Source organism: Felis catus, chromosome C1 (genome assembly GCF_018350175.1).
Source record: "Felis catus isolate Fca126 chromosome C1, F.catus_Fca126_mat1.0, whole genome shotgun sequence".
In the NCBI taxonomy this organism is placed as follows: Eukaryota; Metazoa; Chordata; class Mammalia; order Carnivora; family Felidae; genus Felis; species Felis catus.
Window position 1 is genome coordinate 89,447,977 of NC_058375.1, and position 21,292 is coordinate 89,469,268.

The following is a 21,292-nucleotide window of genomic DNA, read 5'->3' on the forward strand; positions in this document are numbered from 1 at the left end:
ACCTTCTTTACATCTTTATTCTTCAATCCTTTTTTTTTTTTTTTTTGTGGCAGTTGAATCCATTACTCATGAATATTTGTTATATATGGTGTGAAATGTATATTTATATTTACTTTCTTACATATGAATAGCATGTTTATGAAAAATATTGTTCTGTGGTTTAGTTTTCTTACAATATGTTTTTATAGTTTTAGTATTAGGGCAGTACTAATAGGGTATTAATATAACTGTAACTCATAGAATGAGTTAGAAAGTGTTCCTTCTGCTTCTATTTCTGGTAGATCCTGTAGAGAATTGATATCATTTCTTCCTTAAATATTTGGTCAAACTCACCGTAGAAACCAACTGAACCTAATTATTTCCTTTTTGGAATTCCTCATAAAAGGATATTCCCAGTGCCTCCCTCCCATCCATTATGGCATTGTGGTCATTAATTTCACTTATTCATATACTGTAATCACCCTATGTATTGTTGCTATTTTACTTTAAAAACAGTTATCTTTTAGATCAATGAAAAATAAGAAAAGCAAAATATTTTATTTAACCTTTATTAATCACCTTTCTAACACTCTTCCTTTCTTTATATAGATCTGAGTTTCTGACTTACATCACTTGCTTCTACCTGAAAAAGTCCTTTTAACACTTCTTGCTCGGCATGTCTGCTAACAATGAATTCTCTAGGTTTTGGTTTGTTTACAAATACATTTATTTTTCCCTGAAATTTAAAAATTTTGCTTGATATAGAATTCTATGATCATGTTTTTCCCCTTTCTTCATATTAAATATTTCACTACATTCTCTTTTTGCTTGCATGGTTTCTGAAAAAAATAGAATGAATTCTTACTCTTTTTCTCTATATGTGAGATATGGTTTTTTTAATGTTGTTTTTTTTTTTCCCAGTCTAATTTATTTGGAAACTTTTCTCTTTGTCTTTGGTTTTCTGAAGTTTGCATATTATGATGATTAATGGGTCAACTTAACTAGCTGGTAAAACATTATTTTTGGGTGTGTCTACAGTGGTGTTTCTGGAAGAGATTAGCATTTATGTCCTTAGACTGTGGAAAGAAGATGTCTTCACCAGTGTGGTTGGAACAAAAAGGTTCTATAGAACAAAAAGATTCTATTAGAACCTAGGGAAAATTCTCTCTCTCTCTTCTTGAGTTGGGATATCTATCTTCTGCCCTCAGATATCAGAGCTCCTGATTCTCAGGCCTTTGACATTTGACACTTAAACTAGCACCTCTCACTGCCCCTTCTGCCCTGCCCTTCCCCATTTTGGAGGCCTTTAGCCTTAGACAGGGAGTTATTTTTCATGAGCTCCTTTAGTTCACAGGCCTTTGGACTCACCTGAATTATACTCCTGGCTTTCCAGGTTCTCCAGATTGCAAATGGCATATTGTGAGACTTCTATTATAATGATGTAATTTATAATATAATAATGGGTGGGACTTCACCCATAATCACATGAACCAATTCACATAATAAATCTTTTATATGTTTGTTTCTCCAAAGAATCCTGATTAATAATACACATATGATGTACCTAGTTGTAGATTTTCTGGTATTTCCTTATACTATTCTCTCTGAGCTTAATGGAGCCATGGTTTTTGTCATCAATGATTTCTCCAAAGTTTTGGCCATTATTACTTCAAGTATATTTCTGCTCTGCTGTCTTCTTTTTCTCCTTTTTGTATTCCAATTATGCATGTTATGCCTTTTGAAGTGTCCCACAGTCTACAGATGCTCTAGTCACCTTTATTTATTTGTTTGTTTGTTTGCTTATTTATTTTTTTTTCTATTTGCATTTCAGCTTGGGGAATATCTACTGCCCAATATTCACCCCCACTGATATTGTCCTTTGGTAGGTCCAGTCTACAGCCCATCAAAGGCATACTTCATTTCTGTTTTAGTGTTTCAGATTTCTAGTATTTCCTTTTTTTCTTCCGGGTTCCCATCTCTTTGCTTACATTACCTATTCATTCTTGCATGTTTTCTACTTTTTCTACTCTAGCCCTAACTTATCAATCATAGTTGCTCTATATGTTCTGTCTTATCATTCCAAAATTTTTGTTGTATCTGAGTCTGGTTTAGATTCTTACTCTGTCTATTCAGGCAGTATTTTCTTCTTGTCTTTAACTTTTTGTTGAAAGACAAACATAATATTTTAGGTAATTGAAACTGAAAAAAAAGACCTTTACTGTGTGCCTTTATTATAATATGGCTAAGAGTGTGCTCTGTTTCATATTTTATGGTTGTAGGTGCTAAGAGGCTTCAAATTACTCTCATGTCTAGTGGTTTCATATCCCCTGCACCTGTGGACTTTAAGCACTCCTCTTAGCGTGTGTTTCTTGCTGTCTTAAATCTCTTTCAACTATAATCCACTTATTTTAAGGAAGTTCTGTTTGTGTGGTGGCAATGTGGGGTAGAACATAAGCATTCTATAATCTTATGATTAAATCTCAGTCTTTCACAGAGCCAGCATCCCTGCATGGTAACATTCACAAGTGTTCCTTTTCTCCAAACCCTCCTCTTAGGCTAGACAAGAGAACTAAAGGAATTGGGTTTGTGTAATGCTCCTTCTCCCATGTCAGATAAGGCTCTGATAAAGTCACCTCCCCCAAGGCCTTTCTTTTGGGGAGTCCTCTGGATTTATTTCACACTGGTCATGCTTTTTCTCCCAGTGCCAGAGCTTAACACTTATTCATCCACAAACTCTAAGAGTAATACAACTTTTCTTATAATTAGGTAAAATACCTCAAGAAAACCACTAGTTCCATTTTTACCCCTCCAACATCTTCCAGCATTCCTTTATGTGTTTTTATGTGTTTTCTGATCCTGCTGTTTATATGGCTGGGGAAATCTTTAAATGGCTAGGGAAATTTTTCTTCATTAGGAGATGTCTTTCTTGCTTTTCTTGGGTTGAATCAGTCTTTCCAAAAACACATGTCTTCCTAAATTTCTTATGTCTTCTTGAATTATTTAATTACTTAATAATTCCTTGAGTACTCCTATTTTGGTGGAACAAATCCTTTTGTGGCCATCTGAGTAAAAATCCAAAGGAATACGTTTTTGTGATTTTTAAAAACTTTTATTTATTAATTTATTTTGAGAGAGTGTGTGTGAGAGAGAATGGGGGAGGAATAGAGACCGCACAGAGGCTGCTTGGGAATCTTTCTCTGGAGATCCTGATTTGGGGCTCAATCTCATGAACCATGAGATCGTGACCTGAGCTGAAATCAAGATTCGGACGCTTAACCAACTGAGCCACCCAGGTGTCCTCATTTCTGTGATTTCTTGAGAACTTAAGTAAATGCAAATATATTCCAACTATGTATCTGATCTCTTTCATCTTTTTTCTCTTAGTTATTTCTTTCTGTTTTAGCCTAAACATTTTTCTGTTGGAGGGTTTATAAATGAAATACTAGTATGCTATTGGGAACTTCATTGGGCATTGTTGCTCCTCACCACAGAAACAGATAGGTAAGAAAACTGGGTATTTTATTGGAGAATCCACTAAAATCAGTATATTGTTGTTTTGTTTTGTTTTCTCTTGGCCAAATTAGTTTCCCCAGAAGGGAATTCTCAGTGCATTGACTGTAAACTTGTATTTCATTATTTTGAGAGAATTCAAAAGAGAGAACGTGGAAGCATCAGAATTCATTGTGATAATTTTCACTTAATCTACCTATTTTTAATAGGGTACTTCATCACTTTCATTCTCTTCTGTGTCTAGTGTTCATATTCTAGCACTTATCTGTTCCAGTGTTAGAGAGTAAACTATTTACTTCTGCTAATGTTTAGTTAGGACTGGGGGCCAGAGGGCTGGTCACATGATAATAAGGACTAGAACAGGGGATCTGGGGATTAATCTTCTCCTTAACCACATTTTTAATCAATCTTCCTATTTTTAGATTTTAATATTCAGATTTTAATATTATCCCAAACTCTAATTCTCTATGCTTTCTAGGATTCTCTACAAAACATTGTTGTTTTATTTCCACCATGCAGGCAGTTAATTTTCATTTAAATTTTTAAGAAATCTGATATGCTAAGTTATTTTATTTATCTGTTTTCCTTATACCTTCCAATGTTTTACTGACACAGTCTGCTTTCATCTCCTTTCTCATTATCTTTGTTTCTTTTTTTTAAATTTGCTTTCTAAAAAATTTTTGTGCTATAATGTTAGAAATCTATTCACTCAGGTGTTTCTTACAGTATATTTTCTGCCCTCACTTTTGCAGAGTTAAATGAAGAACATACAGCAAAGAGAAAGAAAAATAATTAAATTATGCCCTTATATCTTACCCTTTTCATTAGAAAAATATGACTTATAACAAAGAAAATATAAGCAAAGCAAAAAAACACAAAAATACATTTATGCCTACCTTGAAGTCTTCTCCACATAAAACTTGAGGCAAGAAAATTTGGGTAACAGAGGTGAAGATTATATTTGGATCAAACAAAATGACATTAGCTTTCAATTGAGTTTTGCATCTTGAGAGATCAAGATTTACAACCTGCTTCTATCTTTACTCTCCATTTTCATTACTAAGCCCATTACATCATAGATTAATTCTTTTCGTATGACTTCACATATCTTATTACATTTCTTATTACATTCTCAGACTGATATACTCTCAAAAGCTAGTTTAGGCTTTGAATTTCATAGGTATATAAACTTTTCAGATATCTCAGGAATACTTTAAAATTTTTATATAACAAAAATATACAGAAACACTCTTTTTTTCCACAATGCATGTATGTTATTTGTAGTCTACTCAATATATCCATACCATTGCAAATTATTAGAAAACAATGTTTGTATCTATTTCCATATGGAGGATGCCACAAGAATGACAAATCAAGATGCATTAGAGAAAGCATCATAGAAAACCATAGGACATTAACTGCGTCTGCAACTGCAAGGTGATACTGCCTTGTCACAATTGTCATTTAAAATAAGCTGCTGTAAGTTATGATGTAATCTCCTTGGTAGTTTGGCTTCAAGATCAATTTTCTAAACACTCTAAGAGCAAAGAATCGCCACAAAGAAACAAGCAAAAAGACTGGGGAAGCATTTATTATTAACTTGTAAAAAGAGAAGTATCATCTGAAGATATATAACAATACAGTATGGTTAATTATTATTCAGCTATGTTTAAGTCTGCATGTTCTAAATTTATACTGTCTTGGCTGAAAACACCATTAATATGTAGATACAGGTCTCAGTTTGGTAAATATACTATTAATGTGATTTTATAATCATATTAAATAAAAACAGTAGCTTAGGTAAAAAAAAATTTGAAAAGAAAAGACTTGAAATTATGCATGCAGCCCTGTGAAAATAGACCTGATTTGATGTGCAAATAGAAAAAGAGAAAGTAGAGTAAAAGCTATAGTCATCATATGAGAGAGATTAAAGAATTGCACATCTAAACCAAAAAGAAAGAAATCATTAGTATTATGTAAGCTGGGTGCTCTGAACACACAGAATTATGCAATGCAAATCTCCAGAAAAGCAAAATAAATAAATAAATTAATTAATAATAAATAAATAAGTAAAATGCAATTTATTAATTGTATATTAGTAATAATGCATTGCACTTAATTTTTTTAAATTTTTACTTATTTTTTTTAATTGTAATGTTTACTTTTGAGAGAGACACACTGTGAGTGTGGGAGGGGCAGAGAGTGAGGAAGACAGAATCTGAAGCAGGCTCCAGGCTCTGAGCTGTCAGCACAGAGCACAATGCCGGGCTTGAACTCACGAGGAGTGAGATCATGACCTGAGCCAAAGTCAGATGCTTAACCAACTGAGCCACCCAGGTGCCCCAAGTTTTTACTTATTTTTGAGAGAGAGAGAGAGAGAGAGAGAGAGAGAGCGAGAGAGAGATGGAGTGCAAGCAGGGGAGGGGCAGAGAAAGAGGGAGATACAGAATCCAAAGCAGACTCCAGGCTCTGAGCCCTCAGCACAGAGCCCAACATGGGGCTCGAACTCACGAACTGTGAGATCATGACCTGAGCCAACACAACCAACTGAGCCACCCAGCCACCCCTAATGCACCGTACTTTAAATTAATCCTTAGGATAGAATTTATAAGCAATAAATTTGGTAATCATGCCTACCGATATTTTCTGGAATGGAAACAAATTAGTTCTTACATTTTACATGAAATTAAAGCATTTATAGCTAGTCAAGTGCATTTTATTTTAAAATTTATTTTAACATACAGTGCCATAATAATTAATACTTTTAATATAATTGTTAGATTTTTCCTAGGTAATGTCTGTGACATTACTAATTATTTGGGAAACCAATCCTGTGTTTATGGGCAGCTCTTGTCCCTAACTTTGTTTCAGTTTTCACAAATAATTTATTCTGTTAACTAGTAGTATATTAAACAAGGCACAGTGGCTCAAAAGTATTAATGAAAATGATAATGAAATTATATGATCCCAAATTATACTGAAATTTGTCTTATTCTTAACAGAAAACAAGCTTCATATGTGGACCTATAACAAAGTAGGCTTAAAAATACTTTTATTAACACATAAAATTCTATATAACTAAATATTTGTAAAATCTCTACAATTAAACCTTGTTCTTAGGACCTAAAGTAAGTTCAGGCTTATTTAGATTCAGAACCTTCAGCATTTTTAAAATTTACTTCCTTCACTTAAAATTATTTGCCAATTCATACATATGTTAGTACCTATATCACTCAGAGTTGTGGCAGGAAACAGATGGTACAATCAAACTCAGAGAATTTAATAAAGGAATTGTTTACAAAAGGAAACCAACAAGGGAGATACGGTATTCTAGAGGTCAAACTATAGGCACCATTAGGCCTCTGTGAGCCAGAGGAAAGACCAATTACTCAAACCCAGTGTAGCAGTATGGAAAGGGTCAGGAGCTGTGGGAATTAAATGGATAACTGAATGTAACCTGGCAGAAAGGGAGTGAGGAAAATCAATACCCTAAATCCTCTTTCTTCTAATCCTCCGTTCTAAGGTATCTTCTATTGCCAAATCCAACAGTTTGATGTGCAAGGATCTCCTGAAGTAGATTCTAGGATTAGTCTCTTCAGACAAAGAGCAAGGTGGAAAAGATGGACAGTAACATTGGAGATACAGTGTGAACATCACAGACAGTAAACAGTTAATGATTTGGGAAGGAAGTCATCAATCTTTATTTTCTATAATTGAAGGACTCTGTATGTCTGAGGACCAGAATATACGGGTGTAGCAGAAACACTAGCCAGATAGATGAGAAGATCAGGAGCCCGAATATGAAAGATGTGGCACTACAAATTTGGTCTGGACTTTAAGCTATAGGAAATGATAAGAAAAGTTCTGAGAAGGATATAGCATGGTCATGTTGTGCATCAGAAAGATCATAGGGTATGTGACAGGCTATATAGAGTGATCAAAGACATGGTAGGCAATGGGCAAAGGTAACATTTCATTTCTGAATGACAAATAGGAAGCCATGGATTTCATTCACTGAGATCAAGAGATTACTGGAAGAGAGGGAATTTGAAGTCAGGGAAGGGAAGGTAATTAGCTCAATTTTGGACTTGCTGAATTTAAGTTTTCAGTGGAAGAAATAACTTAGAATTTCCAGAAAAATGTGGTATATACTTCCTTGGTGTTTAGAAAAAATGGCAAGTTGGCAGCAATGATTTGGAAGTTATCAACCTAAAATGCTAATTAAAGCCAAAGTAGAAAAAAGAAATAAGTGCCTTGGAGGCACATATAGATTGCAAAAAGGAAAAAAATACAAATTAAAGCCCCAAGATATATCAGAATTTGAAGGAATGAAGAGTTGGGGAGGTTTGTTTGTTTTTAGGATTTAGTCTTGAGCATTTAATTGCTCATTAAACACACACTTAAGAAGTTGTACCCTCTTCTAGGCATTGTGCTAGATCCTTAGGACACCATCTTGAAGAAGACAAACATCAGTCCTACCTTCACAGAAATTCTTGTCATGCGTAGACAAATGAAAAACATATAAACCCACAATATCCAAGTATCAAGTATGATTAGAATTAAAGAAATAGACTTCAATGAGAATTGGTATTGGAATATACTTGGGTAAGGCCTTTAAAAGACATAGTTATTTAAACTGAAGCTGAAAGAGTCACAGCCAACAACATGAAGAGTAAAGAGTTGAGTACAAGTCATTTGAAAAGGCAATTGTAGGGCCTTTTGCTTTTACCAAGATCTTAAAGACAACTCCCATGTTTTCCTCAAAAGGCTTTATAATTTTTTTTTAACCTTGAGTCCTCTGCAATTCAGAACCTTTGCAGAACCCTCTGATGATGGAGAACTTGTATTTCTCTCAAAAATACTTTATAGTTCCTGATGTAGAAATCTTGGGCTATATAGTAATATTATACTATGTCTAAGTTTATCAAATCATCATTTGTATAACTTATATATACATAATTTTTTTTTGTAATAAAGGAACTTTGGGAGGTGGTGAATATATTCATTATTTTCATTTTGGTGATGGTTTCTTAGATATATACATATAACCAAACTTATTAAATTGCATACTTTAATTATGTTCAGTTAATTGTGTGCCAATTATGCCTCTATAAAACTCTTAAATACTTAATAATAAAATGACCTTTATTCTTAGGAAGGCACCACTAAAGATTAGAAAATGAAAAACACACAATGAGAAGGGATATTTGCAATACATTTTGTATCACAAGATCTTTTTTTAAATATCACAGAATATTTTAAAAAATAATGACAATATACAATATTGATGAATGTCCTTAGTGTGGTTGTATAGGCACTTTTGTCTCATGCTGCAGAAGGACAAATTTGTATAGCTTTATTTTAAAGTGATTTATCAAAATGTACATATAGTTTAAAGCATAAAGTTGTGTATACTTTCTGAGCACAAAAGTACACCTCCAAGATTTTACCATAAAAATATTAAAACAATTAGTCTGGAAATATATAAGCGAGTTTTACTGCAGCATTTTTATTACTAGGGGAAAAAAGGAAAATTAAATATGCTATATGACATAGTAGAGAACTGCTAAAATATATTATCATAATTTCAAACAATAGAATTAAATGTTTTGGGAATCAATGGTGATTTTAAGTACTTCAAAAGAAAAATATTCGGAAAAGATTAAGTATTTTATTTTTGCTTATACGTAAAGAACATATGTATATATACAAACATATGTACAAAAAAAACCCTAATTTATGATAACTAATCACAACTAATGCTGTGAAGGTCAGTTTGCATTTTTTCCCCCAAATAAAAAGCTTTTTAGAGTAAGTGATTAATGAAATCACCCAAACCAAAAATCTACCATTGTAATAGCCTTTTGAATCAATGGGAGAAAATGAGCATGTAAAATGAAGGCAATCCCTTTACTTGATAATCGCTTGATATTAGGCCTTTAGGGAACTCATATTAAAGAAATAAACACACTACAAATCATATATATATATATATATATATGTATATTGCTATTCAGTACGTCTTAGGTAAAGTAGTATATCTGAGTTCGAGAAGAGAGAAAAACATAGGAACATCACGGCAAAATTGAATTTGCTGTCATTATTTTCCATTTCCTAAAAATTAAAAATTACCACTTATTTGTATAATGCCTTATTCATTTCCGAAGTTTTCATTTAAAACAATAAAATTTAAAATGTTTTTGTTTAATGGAAACTTCCTTGGTAATCGGCATGAGTAGACAAGGCTCATACTAAATGAAATTATAGAGGGCACGTGGGTGGCTCAGTCTGTTAAGAGTCCGACTCTTGATTTTGGACCCAGGTCAGGATCTCAATTGAGCCCCGCATGGGGGCTCTGTGCTGACAGCACAGAGCCCCTTGGAATTCCCTCTCTCTCTGTCTCTCTCTCTCTCTCTCTCTTCCCCCCCCCCAGTCTCTCTCTCTCTCAAAATAAATAAATAGATATTTTAAAAATTGAAATTATAGGGAATTTCAGGCTCTTTATAGGTTTTGGAAGATCAAAAGAGCTACACTTTATTTTACAAATTTTTGGTGCATAAAAGTTTGTGGCAGTAAATGGAAAAAGATAATGTGTTTCTCTACCCACCACAGAATACTATGAATACTGTGATTTACGAAAGATGTTCTCTGTTTGAAATCCAGTGCTTTTATACTAATAGGGAGTATAGTGCTTTGTTTTTCAATCTCAATATTTTTCACACATAAAAAGTTCTCTTATTAAAACAAAAAAAGTCTTATCATGTACATGAAAATAAATATTGCCCTCATGCAATTTAGCTTGTAATAACATTTCCTAAAAGTGCCTTCTTGAAAAATATTAGAAGCATATATAGTTATTAAGTAGTCAAATATATAATTGGACTTTCCTTATCTTTCTCTTACATGTGTGTATACAATGCACTATCCCCTTACAATTTATAACATTCAGGAAATACCTTTACTAGTATTTAAAACCTTTTTACTTCTACATTAAAATCATTATAGTTTGTACTTCAGTTTTACCTAATTATAAGATCTATATTTTTGAATTGTAACTGTGCTGAAAATTGATTCCAATATGAGATCATTTTAAAAAATTTATTCCACAAGGTAAGTGATATAAAGTAATAATATATGTGTGAGAAGTAAGGATGTATAAGTCTAATTATTCAAAATATAGAATTTCTACCTTCTCTAATCTAATAAAATCACATGAATTTATAGAAGTTAGGGTTGAGGGTTTTTGTGGGGTTTTTTTTGTTTTGTTTTGTTTGTAAAGTCTTTGGGATTCAGACTGTAGAGGCATTGAGGAAGTATAAAAAATCATAGGATTTGTACACACATGCCAGTGGAAGTCTTTCTAAAGAGATTGATATTCTGTAACAGTCATCTGGATCATGTCACTGTCTGATTTGGGAAACAGAATTAAATAGATAAAAGCTTTGAAAGGTAAGGTCCTGATACCCTGCTACTGGGTTTCATTAGTACAGAGGGATAGAAATGATGAGGGCAGATTTTAGCTGATGCAGTAGAGGAAAGAGAGGTCTGATAAATTGCTCTCTATCCCTAAAGCTGAATGGAATAATCCAACAAAGTCCTGAAATATCAGTATACCACAGTCACAGTTCTTGCTTTAGATCACAAGATGAGCTACTGGATTTGGAGGCATTACTAACTTCCAGTGTGTTGTTTGTTTTGCTGATTAGTTGGTTTACTTTTTTTAAAATTTATTTTCAACTTTATATTGTCATTAAAAATTAAGCATATCCATTGATATGCAAAGGCAAGTGTACACACTAGAATATTACTATTTATTTTATTTATTTATTTAATCAATATTTAAACATTTTAAGTAACTTTTTTTGTTACCAGAGAAACTTCAGAAACATGCAGTTTCCTTATTCTTACCACATCTAACAAGAATTAGTTACTTCAACTAAGTTATTATAAAAAATGATAGATGGGGAGGTTGTAGATAGTCGCCTGAATGTATTAATATGTGATTTTAGCTAGCAGATCTTTTTCTTTATATAACTGTGCTCAATTCACATGCAGAAATGAATAGGGAAAAGATGTATGCCTAATTATATAAATATTTAAAAAATAATTTAGTTGTACATCTTTCTGTCTTCTTTCTGCTATTTATATGTGAAGGCTTGGAGAAGACAGACTTTTGTTTATCAACATATAATAATAAAAAAGTATACCCAGAATTATTTGCAATTGTGGATGCAGAAAAGATAGATCCATGTTATTTTATATTTCATAGATTCTCTTGAGTTAATTTGGAACCATGCTTCATCTGGTTCATGGACTGTGACAGAGATGATATGGGTCCTTTCTGAGAAAAGCAGTTAAGAACAACTTACCTCCTCAATCTCTCTCATTATTTTCAGTAGTGACCATAAATTTTATGTGTTGAGATGACTGTGGGATAAGATAGAAACAGTCTAGATACTAGAAGCACTGTGTTGAGGATTGCTGCTTTGGAGGGTGTACTATCCAGCATCAGATTTTGTGTGAGAAAGGAATACAAGGAGATACATCATTGTTGTGTAATGATATTTAACATTTCAGGGCCTACTAGTTACACTGGCACTGACTAATGTAAAAAGCACAGAGATCAATTACAATGGATAGGAAGGGCTCAGAAATGAAATGATTGGAAGGTATTGGTGAAAGAGAGGGCAAAAGAAGATGAGCCTGAGTTGACAGTAGTAAGCCAGGATGTAAAAGGTAGGAGGGAGGCAGATAATGATGAGTAGGAAAAAAAAAACATCTCATGGAAGGACTTATAGATAGAATTTTAAGACTATGATACAGTCTAGAAAATACTTTTTTGTACTCTATTGCAATGTAGTATATAAAATACCTTGATTCCTAGGGGTAATGAAAGAAGTGTGGGAAACTAAAATGTTACCAGTTATTTTTGTCAACTTTAGTGGCTCTCTCTTATTCCATATGCCTTACTTTCCCTCCTTTAAAATAACTACAGTATCAGCCAGGATCTTATTAGGGAACAGAAAGCACAAACTAATTAGGATATATAAGGAAGGTATCAAAAATGAGTTATTTACAGAGCTTTGCACAACATAAAAACAGGCATGGCTAGTATTAAAGTGGCCATTATCATCCATACGGTCATGAGAGATGAAGGAAGGGTGCAGGTTACTGGAACTAAGGAGAGAGTCTTGTGGAAAAGTTACTTTGGGGCAGTGGCTTTCTTTCAAGAGGCACAGCCAGCCTAGATCTATCAAACACGGAAGGAGTTAGAGAAACTGATACCCTGATCTTACTCTCCTCTTTCCAAACATGCTAAGGATTCCTTTTGATAACATTGGACTTAACAGTATAGGTGTTATATGTAAGTGATGAATCACTAAATTCTACTCCTGAAACCATTATTACACTATAAGTTAACTACTAAAACTAAATAAAACATTTATGGGGGAAAAAAACAAAAACAAAAGAAGAAGGAAAAAATGTACAGTTTTAGGATGAAAAAAAGAGTGTAGGCTAAGAGATTCTATTGATTATCTATATAGGTCAGCTTCTTGGAGTAGATGGCGGGGTGCAAAGATAATTAAGAGTAGAATGGACAGTCAAACAGAAGATATTCAACACTGTTCACACATCATACCCCTCAGCACCTGGCTTTCAGTTGGATGAAAAGTCTACGTCCCCAACACACGATACAAATCAGATTAACTGCCTTATAATTTGGAGTGATATCAGTTCTCTCATATTCCCACATAAAACCTAAAATACTAGTCACTACTGCCTTTGCTTCTAAGGCTGGGTAAAGAGCTCTAAACTGGTTAGTATAGATACCTTTATCCCCTACCTGTTTCAGGTTCCCATTAACTTTTTTTTGTCTTTTATTTATTTATTTATTTTTTTAATATGAAATTTATTGTCAAATTGGTTTCCATACAACATGCAGAGCTCATCCCAACAGGTGCCTTCCTTCTATGAGCATTTCAGTTGTTTGTGATTCTTTAATTGATGGTGTGGCAGGAGTTGTTGGTTGTCTTACTTGTATGTGGTGTGTGTGTGTGTGTGTGTGTGTGTATGTGTGTGCATATGCGTGTGTTGTTTTGACTTTTTTACCTAGGAAATACCTGGCAAGAAATTACTAAGACGCACCCTAATTAACTCCAAATATAGTCCTACTTGCCCCTTGCCTTGCTTTTGTAATCTATTGTTTCAAATTGTCAATTGACAAACTGGAACCAAATTGGTTCCTGTTGGAATCCAATCTGTCAATTCACCTAGCCAGTAGCATTCAGGGATCTAGTTTGAAACTTTTTGCATAGTTGTCCTTCAGAAAATGAAGATGGGTGCTGCCAGGCCTCTTAAGAGTCAGCTAATAGCTGGTACTGTATTACTTCTACTTCATCCTCTTGATTAAAGCCAATCAAAAGTCCAACCCAGATTCAAAGGAAGGAAAAAGAGTCTTCCTCTCTTGATGGGAGACTGGCATGCACAATTTTTTGGTGAAATTGTTAGTGACCATCTTTGGAAACAATATACCATAATTAGTTTCTACCATAGGTAATCCCAATATTACTGAATTTTCTAGGCTCTACAGCCAAGGCTCAGGGAAGCTTGTGTCATAACTTGAATCTGTTGTAGGGTCCTTTCTTTCTGCAAGCCACGCTCAAAATTGATGTCCTCAAAGAAGTTGAGTAAAGGAGTTAAAGAAAAATGTGCAATGTGGTATATGTTTTCTCCAAAATCTAAAAAGACCCACATAACGTGATATAATTTTCCTTGGTAATTCATGTTTTTTTCACATTAGAGGGAATAACCTGACTGGTACCAGACCTCTGGACTCTTGATAATTTGAATGACGTGATAGTTTTCCTCAACTTTTTCAGGCATTTATCTCATAACCTCTGGTGTAGATGTGTCTTGTTAAGCAATTCAGTGTTCATATTTACTATTCACCAGCTCCAACTAGCATAGCATTATCAACATAAAGGACAGGGGTAGTGATCTTTGAGGCTCACAAATTTCCTCCAGATTATGTCATGAAAGATAAAGAGTTTCTAATTCTTGAGATAAGACTTTAAGATTTGACAACATTTTGTTGCCCTCTCAAATAAAAGCAAACTACTACTTTAATGATATAAGGGGGAGGAAAGAAGTGTTTTCAGGTCAGGGACTACAAATCAGTTCATAGACTCTGTTCATGGGTTTCACCTTCATTTCTAAGAGCTGTGTTGATAGAAAATGAGCAATTTTGGAGGACCAAAACCTAGCATTTGGGTTTGCAACTGTCATTAAGAGATGAACTTTTACACTTGCAAAAAGAAAGCTACGTACATAAACCTCTTTGGATAGCTTTCAATTTTGCCCTAATTTTTTAATCTAATTAAACAATATTTTTAGTGACCAGCTCTTATTGAATCTTTTCGGTGCATATAACTTAGCGTTTGTGGAAAAAATTTTCTTTTGCCTTCATATTGTGTTGGTTCATATAATTTTAATTAAGCTTAATTAAAAATATACCTATGAAAACAAGTGCAACTAACACAAAAAGATTTTAGAAAAACATAACTAACTTTTGGTAAGGTAACATGGAATTTGTGAGACAAGACCATAACTGTGTGGGCATATTAGAGAGTAGCTGACTAGCCACAAGTATTTATCAGGATATTGGCATGTTTACATCAAGATTAGTTAAGGGACTGGTTGGTTAGTGGATGTTCAAAAAATAGAAGATACTCTGCCTAAAGCTGGGGCAGGGGACCTGAGGGCCTACCCTTTCAGTCTACTGCCATCTTATTTAAAAAGAGAGAGAGAAAGAGATGAATTTTTTATGGGCCAAATAAGCTAGGTACATGAGATGTATTAGCAGTCTCAGATGTATAAAACAGAATGACAATATTTGGAATTTGGGTGAGATTATATGTTGACCCATCTGGATTTTGCACTGAAGAAAAAAGGTAGCTAAATGAGAATGTATTAGCAAATTTACTGTATTAGGTTTCTATTGCTGCTGCAACAAATTACCCCAAACACAGTGGCTTAAAACAGTACGACGTTGTCTCTTAGAGTATTTGAGGTTAGAAGTCTCAATTTAAAGTTTTACAGAGTTGTGTTCATTCTGGGGGCTTCAGGAAAGAGTCCTGTTTCCTTGCCTTTTTTAGCTTTTACGGGCTCCTTTATTCCTTGGCTCATGGCTCCTTCTATACATCACTCTAAATTCTTTCTTATGTGCTTATATCTCCTAATACTGAGTCTGATCCTTTTGCTTCATTGGACCACCCACATAATCCAAAGTAATCACCCATTGCAGACTCTTAATCAAATCTGCAAGTTCCCTTTTATCATTCAAGGTAACATATTCATAGGTTCTGAGGATTAGGATGTGAACATCTATGGAGGTTATCATTCAGCCTATTATACTCAAGGAGAGAAATTTGAGAGATAAGTGTCACCATTCAAAATTGTGATGAACTATATGTGATATTTTCATTCTGCTCAATAGTTTTGAGTCACTCATATTCTCCATATTTTTTCTCTGCCAAAATTTTTGCACTATTGTCATATCTACTTTCTAGTTCATTAATCTCTCTCCAGCTTTTTCTAATCTACAAAGTAGAGCATACTTTTTATTTATAAACAATTCTACTTTTTTCATTCATAAAATTTCCAATGGGTATACTTACAAAATATTTCTAGTCATTAGTAAGTTCCTCAAATTTCCATTACATATTTTATGTGCAGTTACTTTATATTCAGTATTAAATCATTTCAATATCTTATGTATGTGGTGATGTATAAATCTTTACATGTATTATTTTTACTGAATCATGTCTGGTTGGCCATTTCCTTATTTGTTATTAATGCATATATACATAATGTCTACATATGAAATTTAGCATACACATATATGTATAGAAATTTCAAAAATCCACCAGTATATAAATCTTATTTGTTGAAATCAATGAATTGTTACAAAATAAATACACTTCTCTAACCATGCCAGGTCAAACAGTAGAGATTTATTAGCACCCCCAAAATAATTTCCTATTCATAGCTTCTACCACAAAGACAGCCCTATCTTGATGTCTAACTCTACATACTATTTTGTTTCAAGGCATATGTATTTTTTTCCTTAATTTTTTCTATTCACCATTATGCTGGTATTTTTCATTCATGTTATAGTATATAGCTATAACACATATGTTGTTATATGTAATTGCATTCTATGAATATGCTACAGTTCCTTAAAATGTCAAAAAGAAATATGGGTTTCTTTTCTGTTTGGGCTATTATGAATAATGTTGCTAAGAATATGTTTGTAGGTCTTTGGTGTTCATGTGCAAATTTCAATTTGAGTGTATACCTGAGTATATATGGTTACAAAGGACCTGCATATTCAACCTTAGGAGATTCTGCCAAAAAACATTCATGGAGATGATTTTAAGTCATCTTTATCAATTTGTTCTTCAATCACCAGTGGTTGAGAGCTCTCATTACTCCATATCTGTGTCAAACTTAGAATTATCAGAGTTTAAAATTCAGCAATCAAGATGGTGCTCAACCTGCCATTTTCCTAATGACTGATTTGAGTAAATGTTAACAGTTATATATAAAATATATTTTCTTATCCTATTGGTTATCACTCTTCTCTCTTAATGTCAACTTTTATGAGGAGATTTCTTTTTATTTGTTTCTTTTGTATGGTTTAATTTTAACATTTCCTTTAAGGTAATATAATTTCAACATTGTTTTTTTTAAGTTTATTTTTATTTATTTTGAGAGAGAGAGAGAGATAGAGAGTGAGTAGGGGAGGGGCAGAGAGAGAGGGAGACAGAATCCCAAGCAGGCTTCATGCTGTCAGTGCAGAGCCTAATATGGGACTCAAACCCACAAACTGTGAGATCATGACCTGAGCTGGCATTGAGAATCAGATGCTCAACCGACTGAGCCATCCAGGGACCTCATAATTTCAATCTTATTAAAGAAATCTTTTTTATTCCAGTGCCTTCTATAAGGTAAGCATTTTTACATTTTATTTTTAAATAATCACATCATCAGGGGTTTCTTTTTGTGCGTGGTAAAATACAGAGAGCAACTGTCATTTTTCTTTTTTGTTTTTTGTTTTTTTATTTATTTTTATTTTTTATATGAACTTTACTATCAAATTGGTTTCCATACAGCACCAAGTGCTCATCCCAACAGGTGCCCTCCTCAATACCCATCATCCATTTTCCCCTCCCTCCAACTCCTCCATCAACCCTCAGTATGTTCTCAGTATTTAAGAGTCTATTATGGTTTGCCTCCTTCCCTCTCTGTAACCTTTTTTCCCACTTTCCCTCCCCCCGGTCTTCTGTTGAGTTTCTCAGGATCCACGTATGAGTGAAAACATACAGTATCTGTCTTTCTCTGCCTGACTTATTTCACTTAGCATAACACTCTCCAGTTCCATCCACGTTGCTACAAATGGCCAGATTTCATTCTTTCTCATTGCCAAGTAGTATTCCTTTGTATATATAAACCACAACTTCTTTATCCGTTCGTCTCAACTGTCATTTTTCTACATGCAGATAACTGGATGAATCTATCACAATATGTTGAAAAGTCCATCCTTGATACACTGTTTTCAGAATGCCAAGTTTGTCCTAAATGAAGTGTTAAGATATACATATGTGTGGTTTTGGATTTCTATTCTGTTTTTTGTTTGTTTGTTTTTTACACTTTTACACTGGTAAGACATTCTCTTCTTTTTAACACCCTTAGTAAGATATAATTGATATATAAGGAACTGCACATACTTAATATGTACAATTGGATGAGTTGAACATGTTCAAACACCTATGATACCATCACCATAATCAAGGTAATAGACTTATCCAACACCTGTCAGTTTCCTTGTGTCCCTTTTTGGTGCATTACTGACACTTCATATGCTGTCTACCCTCAACAAATTTTGAAGTGCACAATACCATATTGTTAACTATAGGAATCATGTTGCTCAACATATTCCTAGAACTAATTGACCTATCATGACTAGAATTTTATATATATTTAACAACTCCTCATTTTCTTTAACCCCCTCTCCCCAGTTCCTGGCAACTAATATTATATTCTGTACTTTTATGAGTTTTTGATGATTTTTAGATAACTCATATAAGTAAAATCAGGCTGTATTTGTCCTTCTGTGTTGACTTATTTCACTCAGTATAATGTCCTCCATGTTTGCCCATGTTGTTGCAAATATCAGGATTTCCTTACTTTTTTTGAGGTGGAATATTATTGCATTGTAGGTACACACCACAGTTTCTTTATCAATTCATCTGTTGATGGACACTTGGGTTGTTTCCATATCCTGGCTATTTTGAATAATGCTATAATAAACTTGGGAGTGTAGACATCTCTTTGAGATACTGATTTCAGTTCTTTTGAACATATGCCCAGAAGTGGGATTTGCTTGATCACATGGCAATTAAACTAGTTGATTTTCAAATATTAAACTACCCTTTGATTCTTGGAATAAAACTGATTTATTTTATATGTTATTAGTTATATTATTAATGTTTTGTTTACAACTTGTCATCTATGGTAATAAAGATTTTCCTTTTTTGATACACAATGTCAAATTTGATATTGTTTTCTGTCATAAGACAAGTTATCTGAAAAAGTTTTCATAATATTGGCATTATTATTTTTTTTTGGTGTTTGCTAGATTCCACTGTTGAAGACCAATGAGTGTTTAGTTTTATGGGAGATTTTGTATTACAGACTCAGTATTTGTAATATTTATGGGAATATTAGAATTTATAATTTTTTATTTTGTCAGTCTTGGTAAATTATGATTTTCTGAGAATTTATGTGTCTCATCTAAATTATCAAAGTTATTCATAATATCATCTTCAGATTCAGTCTAGTAGTATCTGTAGCGCTGTCCCTTTTGCATATTAATATGATCATTTGTGCTCTCTTCCTTTTTATCTTGGTCTGTCATGGCAGAAGTTTATCAATTTCATTTATTTTTTAATTAACCAATTTGTTTATCTTTTCTGTTTTATATTTGTATTCTAATAAAATAATTTACTTTATTTTATTTTTTCTATTTATATGTTATGGTAGATTTAATTTCTATGTATTTTTCCAGTTCTTGACACAATGTTTAGGTGATTGGCTTTTACCTTTTTATCTTTCACAATAAAATAAAGGTTTTATTAAAGACTACAGATTCCCCCCTAAGCACAGTGTTGGCTCCATTCTATAAGGTTTACATGTCATATTTTGGTATTTATTTAGTTCTAAACATTTTGTTGTTTCCATGGTGATTTCTTTTAGCCATCAGTTATTTAGAAATGTTTGCTTAGCTTTCAAACACATTATGTTCTCTAGCTTAGTATGTAGCTTAGTCCCAGTAAAGACAGAGACCACACTCTATATGATTTATTATATTTAGAAATTTGTTCACACTTGCTGCAGGCAAATTTTTGGTAAATATTCAGTGTACACTTGAAAAGAATATATACAATGCAGATATTGTATTGAGTCTTCTTCAGTGTTGATGATGATGTTTACATCATCTGTAGTCTTTACTATTTCATTCTTTCTAGGTATTTCTCCATAAATTTGTATAGGTGATATATATAATTATATTATAGCTTATATATAAGTATATATTACCTATAATTTATATATTATGGTGCTATATATAATATATAGTATATAAGATATATAAACTATAAATTTTCTTATGTATTTTAATAATTTTATTTTACATAATGCCTAAGGGTAAAGTGACCTCAATCCATGGGAATACTGAAGATCTCCAAGGGCTGAGATGGGTATGCAATTGACCCACAAGTGTCTTCCCAATTTGCCCAGAAATGAGTAAGGTAAATGAGTAAAAAGCTAGGGCTAGTATTTATTCATTTTCAGTGTTGACAAATTATCTGTCAGAAGATTTCTTTAAAACCATTTTTTTAATGTTTATTTATTTATTTTGAGAGAGAAAACATGAGACCAGAGAAGGGGCAGAAAGAGAGAGAGAGAGAGAGAATCCCAAGCAGGTTCCGCACTGTCAGCACAGAGCCTGATGTGGGACTGGATCTCATGAACCGTGAGATCATGACCCGAGCTGAGATCAAGAAACACTCAACTGACTGAGTCACCCAGGAGCCCCTTTAAAAACATTTTTTTTAATTTATTCTTCAAATGTTAAATATTTTTAAATGTTTTTAAAAATATTCTTTAAATATGAGTTTATTCTTTAAATGTGATTTTTTAAATGTGATTCCATGTATTAGTGACTCTAGCTTCAACTTCAGATATGAGCTATTTCTTTATTAAATGTCAGACTGAATAGTGACTATTTCCAGGACTTAATACAATACTGTAGAACTGTTTGCTTTTGTCAAGATAGATGGGTAGATAGATAAATAGATAGACAAACATTATATTTATTCAAACTCAATGTCCATAATATATATAATTGTATATGTTTTTTATTTACCAGTCTATTTACCAATTTATCTGTTGATTTGTTTATCAATAATATTTCATTAAATATCAAAGAATCTGTTCATGTCTATGGATTTTAAGGATTGTGTCAAATTTTACTATTTTATTTTATTTAATTATTTATGTAGGCTCCATGCCCAGTGTAGGGCTTGAACTCATGACCCCAAGATTAAGAGTCAGGTGCTCTACCAACTGAGCCAGCCAGCGTCCCTGGACTATGTAAAATTTTAAATAACATTTTAAATAATTCTGTTTTATCTAAGATTATAGAAATATATTCACTAACAATCCTTTTTTATTTATAATA

General features: G+C 33.0%; 1 long non-coding RNA gene across 2 annotated transcripts in view; it reads right to left on the bottom strand.

The window, feature by feature from the left end:
• Window positions 1-21,292, bottom strand: part of LOC123378982 — a 108,465-nt gene that overhangs the window by 21,561 nt on the left and 65,612 nt on the right. The gene's annotated exons all lie outside the window — the stretch shown is intronic.